The 12,031-nt window shown below is 61.1% G+C and overlaps 3 non-coding genes across 3 annotated transcripts; all 3 read right to left on the reverse strand.

Annotated features, from left to right (window-relative positions):
* Positions 1 to 1,903: 1,903 nt before the first annotated feature.
* Trnay-gua (transfer RNA tyrosine (anticodon GUA)) lies at positions 1,904 to 1,997 on the reverse strand. The gene is made up of 2 exons: positions 1,961 to 1,997; positions 1,904 to 1,939 (listed from the first exon to the last, which is right to left on the reverse strand). It is a non-coding gene; the product is annotated as a tRNA-Tyr (tRNA).
* Positions 1,998 to 5,587: 3,590 nt separating this feature from the next.
* On the reverse strand, positions 5,588 to 5,681 carry Trnay-gua (transfer RNA tyrosine (anticodon GUA)). Its single transcript has 2 exons — positions 5,645 to 5,681; positions 5,588 to 5,623 (listed from the first exon to the last, which is right to left on the reverse strand). It is a non-coding gene; the product is annotated as a tRNA-Tyr (tRNA).
* Positions 5,682 to 9,293: 3,612 nt separating this feature from the next.
* On the reverse strand, positions 9,294 to 9,387 carry Trnay-gua (transfer RNA tyrosine (anticodon GUA)). Its single transcript has 2 exons — positions 9,351 to 9,387; positions 9,294 to 9,329 (listed from the first exon to the last, which is right to left on the reverse strand). It is a non-coding gene; the product is annotated as a tRNA-Tyr (tRNA).
* Between the last annotated feature and the right edge of the window lie 2,644 nt (positions 9,388 to 12,031).

Here is a 12,031-nt window from a genome sequence, read left to right on the forward strand (position 1 = left end):
TGCCATTCTTGCAGGATCCCTCCCTCCCTCTCTCCCTCCCTCCCTCGCCCTCTCTCTCTCTCTCTATCCCTCCCTCCCTCCCTCTCTATCTCTCTCTCTGTCTCTCTCTGTCTCTCTCTGTCTCTCTGTCTCTCTCTCTCTCTCTCTCTCTCTCTCTCTCACACACACACACACACACACAAACACACACACATACACACACAGAGACATACACAAATACCTGCACTCCATGAAAGCATTCAAGCGCCCAGGGCAATGCAGGTCTAATGCTGTCCCCTTTCCTTTCCATTTCTAGGCTGCATTGAGCTGCCCTCCCATGCAGGTTCCAGTGACTGTCCATTCTGTGACTGGATTTCTCTGCACATCAAGCTGTGGACATCTCTTCTTGGGAAAGGCTGAGATCAAGGGACACTCTGGGCTGTTGCTCTGGCAGCCCACACCCCATCCCCTCCTGATTCTCCAAAGCCCAGCCCATTGCCTCCTGCACACTCTCTGGCTGGTCCGCAGCATCTTCTTGCTAGGTTCTATTTCCAACTGGGCGCTCAAGCCATCAAGCAGCTCACACCCCAGTGGTCTGTGTAAGGGGGGTGGGATTCCGTGCCCTTTGCCAGACAATAGCAGCTGCCCAAGGTCACTTGGCTGCCTGCCTAGGAACCACCAGCTCCCACTCCCGGGGGGGCGGGGGGTCCTGAGTTCTGGCCTGACTTGGCTTTTACTCTCACTCCCCCTCAGCTCACCCCAGGCAGGGTGATAGCAACAGGTAGGTGCTTTGGGTACCTTCCCGAGGTGAAGAGCAGAACCTGGCGTGAGCTGGCTCTTCCAGGAGGACCACTGAGTCCTGCTGCGGCTCCAACCCTATTCCTTAAAGTTCACGAAAGGTGAGGCTGGTGGCATGTGGGCGGGATGGGCACATCCCACTCTTCAGCCCCAAGGGAAAACAGAACACAGGCCACCGCCACCGCCACCAGGGCACCATGTCACTTAACCAAGCTGGGATGGACATTTCCCTCCCTTGTCCATCCATGCATTCCTCACCAATAGACAGAGAAAGAGAGGAACAGAGACAGGGGTCAGCGTGGGGGACAGAAATGAAGGCGGGGAGGTGGTGAAAGACAGACAGAGACAGAGACAGAGACCCAGGCAGAGGCAGCGATTGATTGCCTGTGGCTGGAGAGATGGAGGAGAGTGAGGGAGGAGAGGAGAGAGGTGGCAGGGCATCATGGAAAGGAAAGAAGATGAAAGAGAGAGGTAGAGGCAGACAGAAAGTGAGAAAGATGGAGAGGGGCAGACGTGGGGTGGGGGCATGTGGCCAGTGGCTGGGGGCCCTGGCCCAGTTGTGGAGAGGGATGGAGCCTGGCGATCTCAGGGAGGATGCCAGGGTGATCGCTGAGCAACACATCCATGGCTCTGGACATTTCGCCTTTCCCAAGAGGCAAGTCCATGATGATCCAGGTGGGAAGGGCTGGGTGGCAGGGAAGCCTGCCTGTGTGTTGTCAAGAATCTCGGGCGCTGAGGCGCTGGAGGAGTGCCCTGTGGTTGAAAGTGCAGGAGCGGTGGGGGTGTGGCAGGGGCGGCAGCGGCTGCGGAGGCGGCGGCGTCAGGGGCCAGGGATAGGGGTGTGGTATGTGGGGGCACGAGTGGTGGGTGGCATGGGTGAGGCGACCTGAGAGCAGGAACCCCTGCGGGCAGCCAGCGAAGAATGGGCCTTCCCAGGACTGGTGCCTGGCGTTGGCGGGCAGCAGCAGGCAGGACAGCTCCTGGGGAGCGCGGGGGAGTTGGGGGCCAAGATGCAAGGGTTGGCGGTGGAAGAGGTGGGCGGTCTGGAGAGGCTCTGCCTGCTCTGGGCTCAGAAGGCAGGATGAGGCTTGCAGGGGCTTGCGTGTGCGCAAAAGCGTGGGGCACTTCCTTCGAGCCGGAATCGAACCAGCGACCTAAGGATGTCCACAGCTGTCTGTTGAGTCTACAGTCCTCCGCTCTACCAGCTGAGCTATCGAAGGGTGCACACCTTTGTGCAGATGGCGGAGGAGAGCTGGCAGGTCCTGTCCGGGGGTGGGGTCCCATTACAACTGTCCGCCTTCCACCCCAGGGAGCCCTCCCTGCCCCGCCCTGCCCTGCCCAGACAGGCTCAGTCCTTGCCTTCAGGGCCCAGGACCAACACACACACACACACACACACACACACACACACAACCAAACACTTAAATGCGCACACACCCCTTCGGCATGGGAGCCCCTGGTATCCAGCGGAAGCCTGGCATGCCCCGCCAACTGGTGCGGCCTTGGCCGGGCGGCGACCACCAAGACGCGCATCCCAGGGCGCGCAGGGCTCTCTCCTCTCGTGCTCTGGCCCTCTTGCCCCTATGCCAAACCTCTGCGTCCCGCCTTGGGCCGGGGTCTAGGAGGATGGCACTAAGGCGGCCTGAGAGGGCCAGGAGCCCGGCACCAGGTGGAGAATGACCCAGGGGAAGGTTGCCTTGTCCACGCCCCTCCCCGCCGGCCCCGGGAAGGTGGGGGTGTGGATACTCACAGGGGTGCGGGTTGGTAATGGAGGAGAACCAGATGGCGCACGGGGAGGCGGCTGCGCAACTAGCACAGCCACAGTCCCCCGCGGCAGTGTCTGGTGGACACCTGGATCCCATCCGACCCTACCAGCCTGGCCCCTGAAGCCCCGGTCCGGGTTCCAGGTCCCCGTGCCCCAGCGGACACGCCCTGCTCCCCACAGCCGCTCCCTCTTTGGTGCCTTCAGACCTCCTGCACACCACACGGGTGGCGGAAAGGACAGAGGGTTAGGGGAAGTGGCAGCCTCGCGTGCCCCGTCCAGGCCTTGCACAAGCACCAGAGATACTTGTGCCAGGGAGCCAGCCCGGCCAGGGCCCAGGAGGCCCCGGCTTCCTGCCTCTCCTCACCAAATAACTCCACCTGGTCCTGGGCGCTTCCGGGAAAGGACAAAGGGACACAACAGAGGCGGACCTGCTTCCTGACCCCGGAAGCAAGTCTTCTCCCACCCAGATGGGATCCCAATTCCGGTGTGCCCTAAATCCTGGCCCTAAATCGCCTCCCTCTCCCAGCCGCTCAGCCCAGATTCCCCGTGGAGGCCCAGGCAGACCCCTCTGCAGTGACCCAACCCCCCCAGTTTCTTGGGGCTCAGGGGGCGGAGAGGGCGTGCTCGCCCAGGCAGAACCCTCAAACCTTTCCTCACGCACCAACCCCACACCAAACCCACTCCCACCGGGACAGGGGAAGGGCCCAGCTGCAGGGGCTTCCCAAAACCTAGTGCTGCTGCTCAGCTGCTCAGCTGGCCGGGCAGCAAGAGCAGCCTCCAGGGACCCCCTTTCCTCTAACCAAAGCAACAAATCCGGGTGCCAGGACCCAGGGGACAAAGCCCAGGGGGGATACCCAAAGGGCCATTCCTTCTCATTTTGGACCCCACTGCTGGTCTCTGTACATGGGGTCACTCAAGTTAGGGGGCTCTCTCTGGCCGCACAACTCTTTTCTCCACCCGAAGCCCAGTCTCACCCTGGCACTCCGACTGTTGCTGCCACTGGCACTTGATCTCTTTCGCTTACAGGTACCCACACAGTGTTGGAGGGAGGGGTGCCTGCAAAGAGAGCCAGGCCTCTAAGGAGCCCTCCATGGGAAGAGAGGAACAACCCCTTCAGTCCTTCAGTTTCACATACCCCACCCCTGCCATTCTTGCAGGATCCCTCCCTCCCTCTCTCCCTCCCTCCCTCGCCCTCTCTCTCTCTCTCTATCCCTCCCTCCCTCCCTCTCTATCTCTCTCTCTGTCTCTCTCTGTCTCTCTCTGTCTCTCTGTCTCTCTCTCTCTCTCTCTCTCTCTCTCTCTCACACACACACACACACACACAAACACACACACATACACACACAGAGACATACACAAATACCTGCACTCCATGAAAGCATTCAAGCGCCCAGGGCAATGCAGGTCTAATGCTGTCCCCTTTCCTTTCCATTTCTAGGCTGCATTGAGCTGCCCTCCCATGCAGGTTCCAGTGACTGTCCATTCTGTGACTGGATTTCTCTGCACATCAAGCTGTGGACATCTCTTCTTGGGAAAGGCTGAGATCAAGGGACACTCTGGGCTGTTGCTCTGGCAGCCCACACCCCATCCCCTCCTGATTCTCCAAAGCCCAGCCCATTGCCTCCTGCACACTCTCTGGCTGGTCCGCAGCATCTTCTTGCTAGGTTCTATTTCCAACTGGGCGCTCAAGCCATCAAGCAGCTCACACCCCAGTGGTCTGTGTAAGGGGGGTGGGATTCCGTGCCCTTTGCCAGACAATAGCAGCTGCCCAAGGTCACTTGGCTGCCTGCCTAGGAACCACCAGCTCCCACTCCTGGGGGGGGGGGGGGTCCTGAGTTCTGGCCTGACTTGGCTTTTACTCTCACTCCCCCTCAGCTCACCCCAGGCAGGGTGATAGCAACAGGTAGGTGCTTTGGGTACCTTCCCGAGGTGAAGAGCAGAACCTGGCGTGAGCTGGCTCTTCCAGGAGGACCACTGAGTCCTGCTGCGGCTCCAACCCTATTCCTTAAAGTTCACGAAAGGTGAGGCTGGTGGCATGTGGGCGGGATGGGCACATCCCACTCTTCAGCCCCAAGGGAAAACAGAACACAGGCCACCGCCACCGCCACCAGGGCACCATGTCACTTAACCAAGCTGGGATGGACATTTCCCTCCCTTGTCCATCCATGCATTCCTCACCAATAGACAGAGAAAGAGAGGAACAGAGACAGGGGTCAGCGTGGGGGACAGAAATGAAGGCGGGGAGGTGGTGAAAGACAGACAGAGACAGAGACAGAGACCCAGGCAGAGGCAGCGATTGATTGCCTGTGGCTGGAGAGATGGAGGAGAGTGAGGGAGGAGAGGAGAGAGGTGGCAGGGCATCATGGAAAGGAAAGAAGATGAAAGAGAGAGGTAGAGGCAGACAGAAAGTGAGAAAGATGGAGAGGGGCAGACGTGGGGTGGGGGCATGTGGCCAGTGGCTGGGGCCCTGGCCCAGTTGTGGAGAGGGATGGAGCCTGGCGATCTCAGGGAGGATGCCAGGGTGATCGCTGAGCAACACATCCATGGCTCTGGACATTTCGCCTTTCCCAAGAGGCAAGTCCATGATGATCCAGGTGGGAAGGGCTGGGTGGCAGGGAAGCCTGCCTGTGTGTTGTCAAGAATCTCGGGCGCTGAGGCGCTGGAGGAGTGCCCTGTGGTTGAAAGTGCAGGAGCGGTGGGGGTGTGGCAGGGGCGGCAGCGGCTGCGGAGGCGGCGGCGTCAGGGGCCAGGGATAGGGGTGTGGTATGTGGGGGCACGAGTGGTGGGTGGCATGGGTGAGGCGACCTGAGAGCAGGAACCCCTGCGGGCAGCCAGCGAAGAATGGGCCTTCCCAGGACTGGTGCCTGGCGTTGGCGGGCAGCAGCAGGCAGGACAGCTCCTGGGGAGCGCGGGGGAGTTGGGGGCCAAGATGCAAGGGTTGGCGGTGGAAGAGGTGGGCGGTCTGGAGAGGCTCTGCCTGCTCTGGGCTCAGAAGGCAGGATGAGGCTTGCAGGGGCTTGCGTGTGCGCAAAAGCGTGGGGCACTTCCTTCGAGCCGGAATCGAACCAGCGACCTAAGGATGTCCACAGCTGTCTGTTGAGTCTACAGTCCTCCGCTCTACCAGCTGAGCTATCGAAGGGTGCACACCGGCGGGCCGGGTCCTCTGCCTTTGTGCAGATGGCGGAGGAGAGCTGGCAGGTCCTGTCCGGGGGTGGGGTCCCATTACAACTGTCCGCCTTCCACCCCAGGGAGCCCTCCCTGCCCCGCCCTGCCCTGCCCAGACAGGCTCAGTCCTTGCCTTCAGGGCCCAGGACCAACACACACACACACACACACACACACACACACACACAACCAAACACTTAAATGCGCACACACCCCTTCGGCATGGGAGCCCCTGGTATCCAGCGGAAGCCTGGCATGCCCCGCCAACTGGTGCGGCCTTGGCCGGGCGGCGACCACCAAGACGCGCATCCCAGGGCGCGCAGGGCTCTCTCCTCTCGTGCTCTGGCCCTCTTGCCCCTATGCCAAACCTCTGCGTCCTGCCTTGGGCCGGGGTCTAGGAGGATGGCACTAAGGCGGCCTGAGAGGGCCAGGAGCCCGGCACCAGGTGGAGAATGACCCAGGGGAAGGTTGCCTTGTCCACGCCCCTCCCCGCCGGCCCCGGGAAGGTGGGGGTGTGGATACTCACAGGGGTGCGGGTTGGTAATGGAGGAGAACCAGATGGCGCACGGGGAGGCGGCTGCGCAACTAGCACAGCCACAGTCCCCCGCGGCAGTGTCTGGTGGACACCTGGATCCCATCCGACCCTACCAGCCTGGCCCCTGAAGCCCCGGTCCGGGTTCCAGGTCCCCGTGCCCCAGCGGACACGCCCTGCTCCCCACAGCCGCTCCCTCTTTGGTGCCTTCAGACCTCCTGCACACCACACGGGTGGCGGAAAGGACAGAGGGTTAGGGGAAGTGGCAGCCTCGCGTGCCCCGTCCAGGCCTTGCACAAGCACCAGAGATACTTGTGCCAGGGAGCCAGCCCGGCCAGGGCCCAGGAGGCCCCGGCTTCCTGCCTCTCCTCACCAAATAACTCCACCTGGTCCTGGGCGCTTCCGGGAAAGGACCAAGGGACACAACAGAGGCGGACCTGCTTCCTGACCCCGGAAGCAAGTCTTCTCCCACCCAGATGGGATCCCAATTCCGGTGTGCCCTCTCCCTGAGCCCTAAAACTGGGCTCCACTGCCAGCGGCTCAGCCCAGATTCCCGTGGAGGCCCAGGCAGACCCCTCTGCAGTGACCCAACCCCCCCAGTTTCTTGGGGCTCAGGGGGCGGAGAGGGCGTGCTCGCCCAGGCAGAACCCTCAAACCTTTCCTCACGCACCAACCCCACACCAAACCCACTCCCACCGGGACAGGGGAAGGGCCCAGCTGCAGGGGCTTCCCAAAACCTAGTGCTGCTGCTCAGCTGCTCAGCTGGCCGGGCAGCAAGAGCAGCCTCCAGGGACCCCCTTTCCTCACACCAAAGCAACAGATCCGGGTGCCAGGACCCAGGGGACAAAGCCCAGGGGGGATACCCAAAGGGCCATTCCTTCTCATTTTGGACCCCACTGCTGGTCTCTGTACATGGGGTCACTCAAGTTAGGGGGCTCTCTCTGGCCGCACAACTCTTTTCTCCACCCGAAGCCCAGTCTCACCCTGGCACTCCGACTGTTGCTGCCACTGGCACTTGATCTCTTTCGCTTACAGGTACCCACACAGTGTTGGAGGGAGGGGTGCCTGCAAAGAGAGCCAGGCCTCTAAGGAGCCCTCCATGGGAAGAGAGGAACAACCCCTTCAGTCCTTCAGTTTCACATACCCCACCCCTGCCATTCTTGCAGGATCCCTCCCTCCCTCTCTCCCTCCCTCCCTCGCCCTCTCTCTCTCTCTCTATCCCTCCCTCCCTCCCTCTCTATCTCTCTCTCTGTCTCTCTCTGTCTCTCTCTGTCTCTCTGTCTCTCTCTCTCTCTCTCTCTCTCTCTCACACACACACACACACACACACACAAACACACACACATACACACACAGAGACATACACAAATACCTGCACTCCATGAAAGCATTCAAGCGCCCAGGGCAATGCAGGTCTAATGCTGTCCCCTTTCCTTTCCATTTCTAGGCTGCATTGAGCTGCCCTCCCATGCAGGTTCCAGTGACTGTCCATTCTGTGACTGGATTTCTCTGCACATCAAGCTGTGGACATCTCTTCTTGGGAAAGGCTGAGATCAAGGGACACTCTGGGCTGTTGCTCTGGCAGCCCACACCCCATCCCCTCCTGATTCTCCAAAGCCCAGCCCATTGCCTCCTGCACACTCTCTGGCTGGTCTGCAGCATCTTCTTGCTAGGTTCTATTTCCAACTGGGCGCTCAAGCCATCAAGCAGCTCACACCCCAGTGGTCTGTGTAAGGAGGGTGGGATTCCGTGCCCTTTGCCAGACAATAGCAGCTGCCCAAGGTCACTTGGCTGCCTGCCTAGGAACCACCAGCTCCCACTCCCGGGGGGGGGGGGGGTCCTGAGTTCTGGCCTGACTTGGCTTTTACTCTCACTCCCCTCAGCTCACCCCAGGCAGGGTGATAGCAACAGGTAGGTGCTTTGGGTACCTTCCCGAGGTGAAGAGCAGAACCTGGCGTGAGCTGGCTCTTCCAGGAGGACCACTGAGTCCTGCTGCGGCTCCAACCCTATTCCTTAAAGTTCACGAAAGGTGAGGCTGGTGGCATGTGGGCGGGATGGGCACATCCCACTCTTCAGCCCCAAGGGAAAACAGAACACAGGCCACCGCCACCGCCACCAGGGCACCATGTCACTTAACCAAGCTGGGATGGACATTTCCCTCCCTTGTCCATCCATGCATTCCTCACCAATAGACAGAGAAAGAGAGGAACAGAGACAGGGGTCAGCGTGGGGGACAGAAATGAAGGCGGGGAGGTGGTGAAAGACAGACAGAGACAGAGACAGAGACCCAGGCAGAGGCAGCGATTGATTGCCTGTGGCTGGAGAGATGGAGGAGAGTGAGGGAGGAGAGGAGAGAGGTGGCAGGGCATCATGGAAAGGAAAGAAGATGAAAGAGAGAGGTAGAGGCAGACAGAAAGTGAGAAAGATGGAGAGGGGCAGACGTGGGGTGGGGGCATGTGGCCAGTGGCTGGGGGCCCTGGCCCAGTTGTGGAGAGGGATGGAGCCTGGCGATCTCAGGGAGGATGCCAGGGTGATCGCTGAGCAACACATCCATGGCTCTGGACATTTCGCCTTTCCCAAGAGGCAAGTCCATGATGATCCAGGTGGGAAGGGCTGGGTGGCAGGGAAGCCTGCCTGTGTGTTGTCAAGAATCTCGGGCGCTGAGGCGCTGGAGGAGTGCCCTGTGGTTGAAAGTGCAGGAGCGGTGGGGGTGTGGCAGGGGCGGCAGCGGCTGCGGAGGCGGCGGCGTCAGGGGCCAGGGATAGGGGTGTGGTATGTGGGGGCACGAGTGGTGGGTGGCATGGGTGAGGCGACCTGAGAGCAGGAACCCCTGCGGGCAGCCAGCGAAGAATGGGCCTTCCCAGGACTGGTGCCTGGCGTTGGCGGGCAGCAGCAGGCAGGACAGCTCCTGGGGAGCGCGGGGGAGTTGGGGGCCAAGATGCAAGGGTTGGCGGTGGAAGAGGTGGGCGGTCTGGAGAGGCTCAGCCTGCTCTGGTCTCAGAAGGCAGGATGAGGCTTGCAGGGGCTTGCGTGTGCGCAAAAGCGTGGGGCACTTCCTTCGAGCCGGAATCGAACCAGCGACCTAAGGATGTCCACAGCTGTCTGTTCAGTCTACAGTCCTCCGCTCTACCAGCTGAGCTATCGAAGGGTGCACACCGGCGGGCCGGGTCCTCTGCCTTTGTGCAGATGGCGGAGGAGAGCTGGCAGGTCCTGTCCGGGGGTGGGGTCCCATTACAACTGTGGGCCTTCCACCCCAGGGAGCCCTCCCTGCCCCGCCCTGCCCTGCCCAGACAGGCTCAGTCCTTGCCTTCAGGGCCCAGGACCAACACACACACACACACACACACACACACACAACCAAACACTTAAATGCGCACACACCCCTTCGGCATGGGAGCCCCTGGTATCCAGCGGAAGCCTGGCATGCCCCGCCAACTGGTGCGGCCTTGGCCGGGCGGCGACCACCAAGACGCGCATCCCAGGGCGCGCAGGGCTCTCTCCTCTCGTGCTCTGGCCCTCTTGCCCCTATGCCAAACCTCTGCGTCCCGCCTTGGGCCGGGGTCTAGGAGGATGGCACTAAGGCGGCCTGAGAGGGCCAGGAGCCCGGCACCAGGTGGAGAATGACCCAGGGGAAGGTTGCCTTGTCCACGCCCCTCCCCGCCGGCCCCGGGAAGGTGGGGGTGTGGATACTCACAGGGGTGCGGGTTGGTAATGGAGGAGAACCAGATGGCGCACGGGGAGGCGGCTGCGCAACTAGCACAGCCACAGTCCCCCGCGGCAGTGTCTGGTGGACACCTGGATCCCATCCGACCCTACCAGCCTGGCCCCTGAAGCCCCGGTCCCGGGTTCCAGGTCCCCGTGCCCCAGCGGACACGCCCTGCTCCCCACAGCCGCTCCCTCTTTGGTGCCTTCAGACCTCCTGCACACCACACGGGTGGCGGAAAGGACAGAGGGTTAGGGGAAGTGGCAGCCTCGCGTGCCCCGTCCAGGCCTTGCACAAGCACCAGAGATACTTGTGCCAGGGAGCCAGCCCGGCCAGGGCCCAGGAGGCCCCGGCTTCCTGCCTCTCCTCACCAAATAACTCCACCTGGTCCTGGGCGCTTCCGGAAAGGACCAAGGGACACAACAGAGGCGGACCTGCTTCCTGACCCCGGAAGCAAGTCTTCTCCCACCCAGATGGGATCCCAATTCCGGTGTGCCCTAAATCCTGGCCCTAAATCGCCTCCCTCTCCCAGCCGCTCAGCCCAGATTCCCCGTGGAGGCCCAGGCAGACCCCTCTGCAGTGACCCAACCCCCCCAGTTTCTTGGGGCTCAGGGGGCGGAGAGGGCGTGCTCGCCCAGGCAGAACCCTCAAACCTTTCCTCACGCACCAACCCCACACCAAACCCACTCCCACCGGGACAGGGGAAGGGCCCAGCTGCAGGGGCTTCCCAAAACCTAGTGCTGCTGCTCAGCTGCTCAGCTGGCCGGGCAGCAAGAGCAGCCTCCAGGGACCCCTTTCCTCTAACCAAAGCAACAGATCCGGGTGCCAGGACCCAGGGGACAAAGCCCAGGCGGGATACCCAAAGGGCCATTCCTTCTCATTTTGACCCCACTGCTGGTCTCTGTACATGGGGTCACTCAAGTTAGGGGGCTCTCTCTGGCCGCACAACTCTTTTCTCCACCCGAAGCCCAGTCTCACCCTGGCACTCCGACTGTTGCTGCCACTGGCACTTGATCTCTTTCGCTTACAGGTACCCACACAGTGTTGGAGGGAGGGGTGCCTGCAAAGAGAGCCAGGCCTCTAAGGAGCCCTCCATGGGAAGAGAGGAACAACCCTTCAGTCCTTCAGTTTCACATACCCCACCCCTGCCATTCTTGCAGGATCCCTCCCTCCCTCTCCTCCCTCCTCCCTCGCCCTCTCTCTCTCTCTCTATCCCTCCCTCCCTCCCTCTCTATCTCTCTCTCTGTCTCTCTCTGTCTCTCTCTGTCTCTCTGTCTCTCTCTCTCTCTCTCTCTCTCTCTCTCACACACACACACACACACACACAAACACACACACATACACACACAGAGACATACACAAATACCTGCACTCCATGAAAGCATTCAAGCGCCCAGGGCAATGCAGGTCTAATGCTGTCCCCTTTTCCTTTCCATTTCTAGGCTGCATTGAGCTGCCCTCCCATGCAGGTTCCAGTGACTGTCCATTCTGTGACTGGATTTCTCTGCACATCAAGCTGTGGACATCTCTTCTTGGGAAAGGCTGAGATCAAGGGACACTCTGGGCTGTTGCTCTGGCAGCCCACACCCCATCCCCTCCTGATTCTCCAAAGCCCAGCCCATTGCCTCCTGCACACTCTCTGGCTGGTCCGCAGCATCTTCTTGCTAGGTTCTATTTCCAACTGGGCGCTCAAGCCATCAAGCAGCTCACACCCCAGTGGTCTGTGTAAGGGGGGTGGGGATTCCGTGCCCTTTGCCAGACAATAGCAGCTGCCCAGGTCACCTTGGCTGCCTGCCTAGGAACCACCAGCTCCCACTCCCGGGGGGGGGGGGGGGTCCTGAGTTCTGGCCTGACTTGGCTTTTACTCTCACTCCCCCTCAGCTCACCCCAGGCAGGGTGATAGCAACAGGTAGGTGCTTTGGGTACCTTCCCGAGGTGAAGAGCAGAACCTGGCGTGAGCTGGCTCTTCCAGGAGGACCACTGAGTCCTGCTGCGGCTCCAACCCTATTCCTTAAAGTTCACGAAAGGTGAGGCTGGTGGCATGTGGGCGGGATGGGCACATCCCACTCTTCAGCCCCAAGGGAAAACA

The sequence above is a fragment of the Callospermophilus lateralis genome, unplaced genomic scaffold (genome assembly GCF_048772815.1).
Source record: "Callospermophilus lateralis isolate mCalLat2 unplaced genomic scaffold, mCalLat2.hap1 Scaffold_9877, whole genome shotgun sequence".
Taxonomy (NCBI): domain Eukaryota; kingdom Metazoa; phylum Chordata; class Mammalia; order Rodentia; family Sciuridae; genus Callospermophilus; species Callospermophilus lateralis.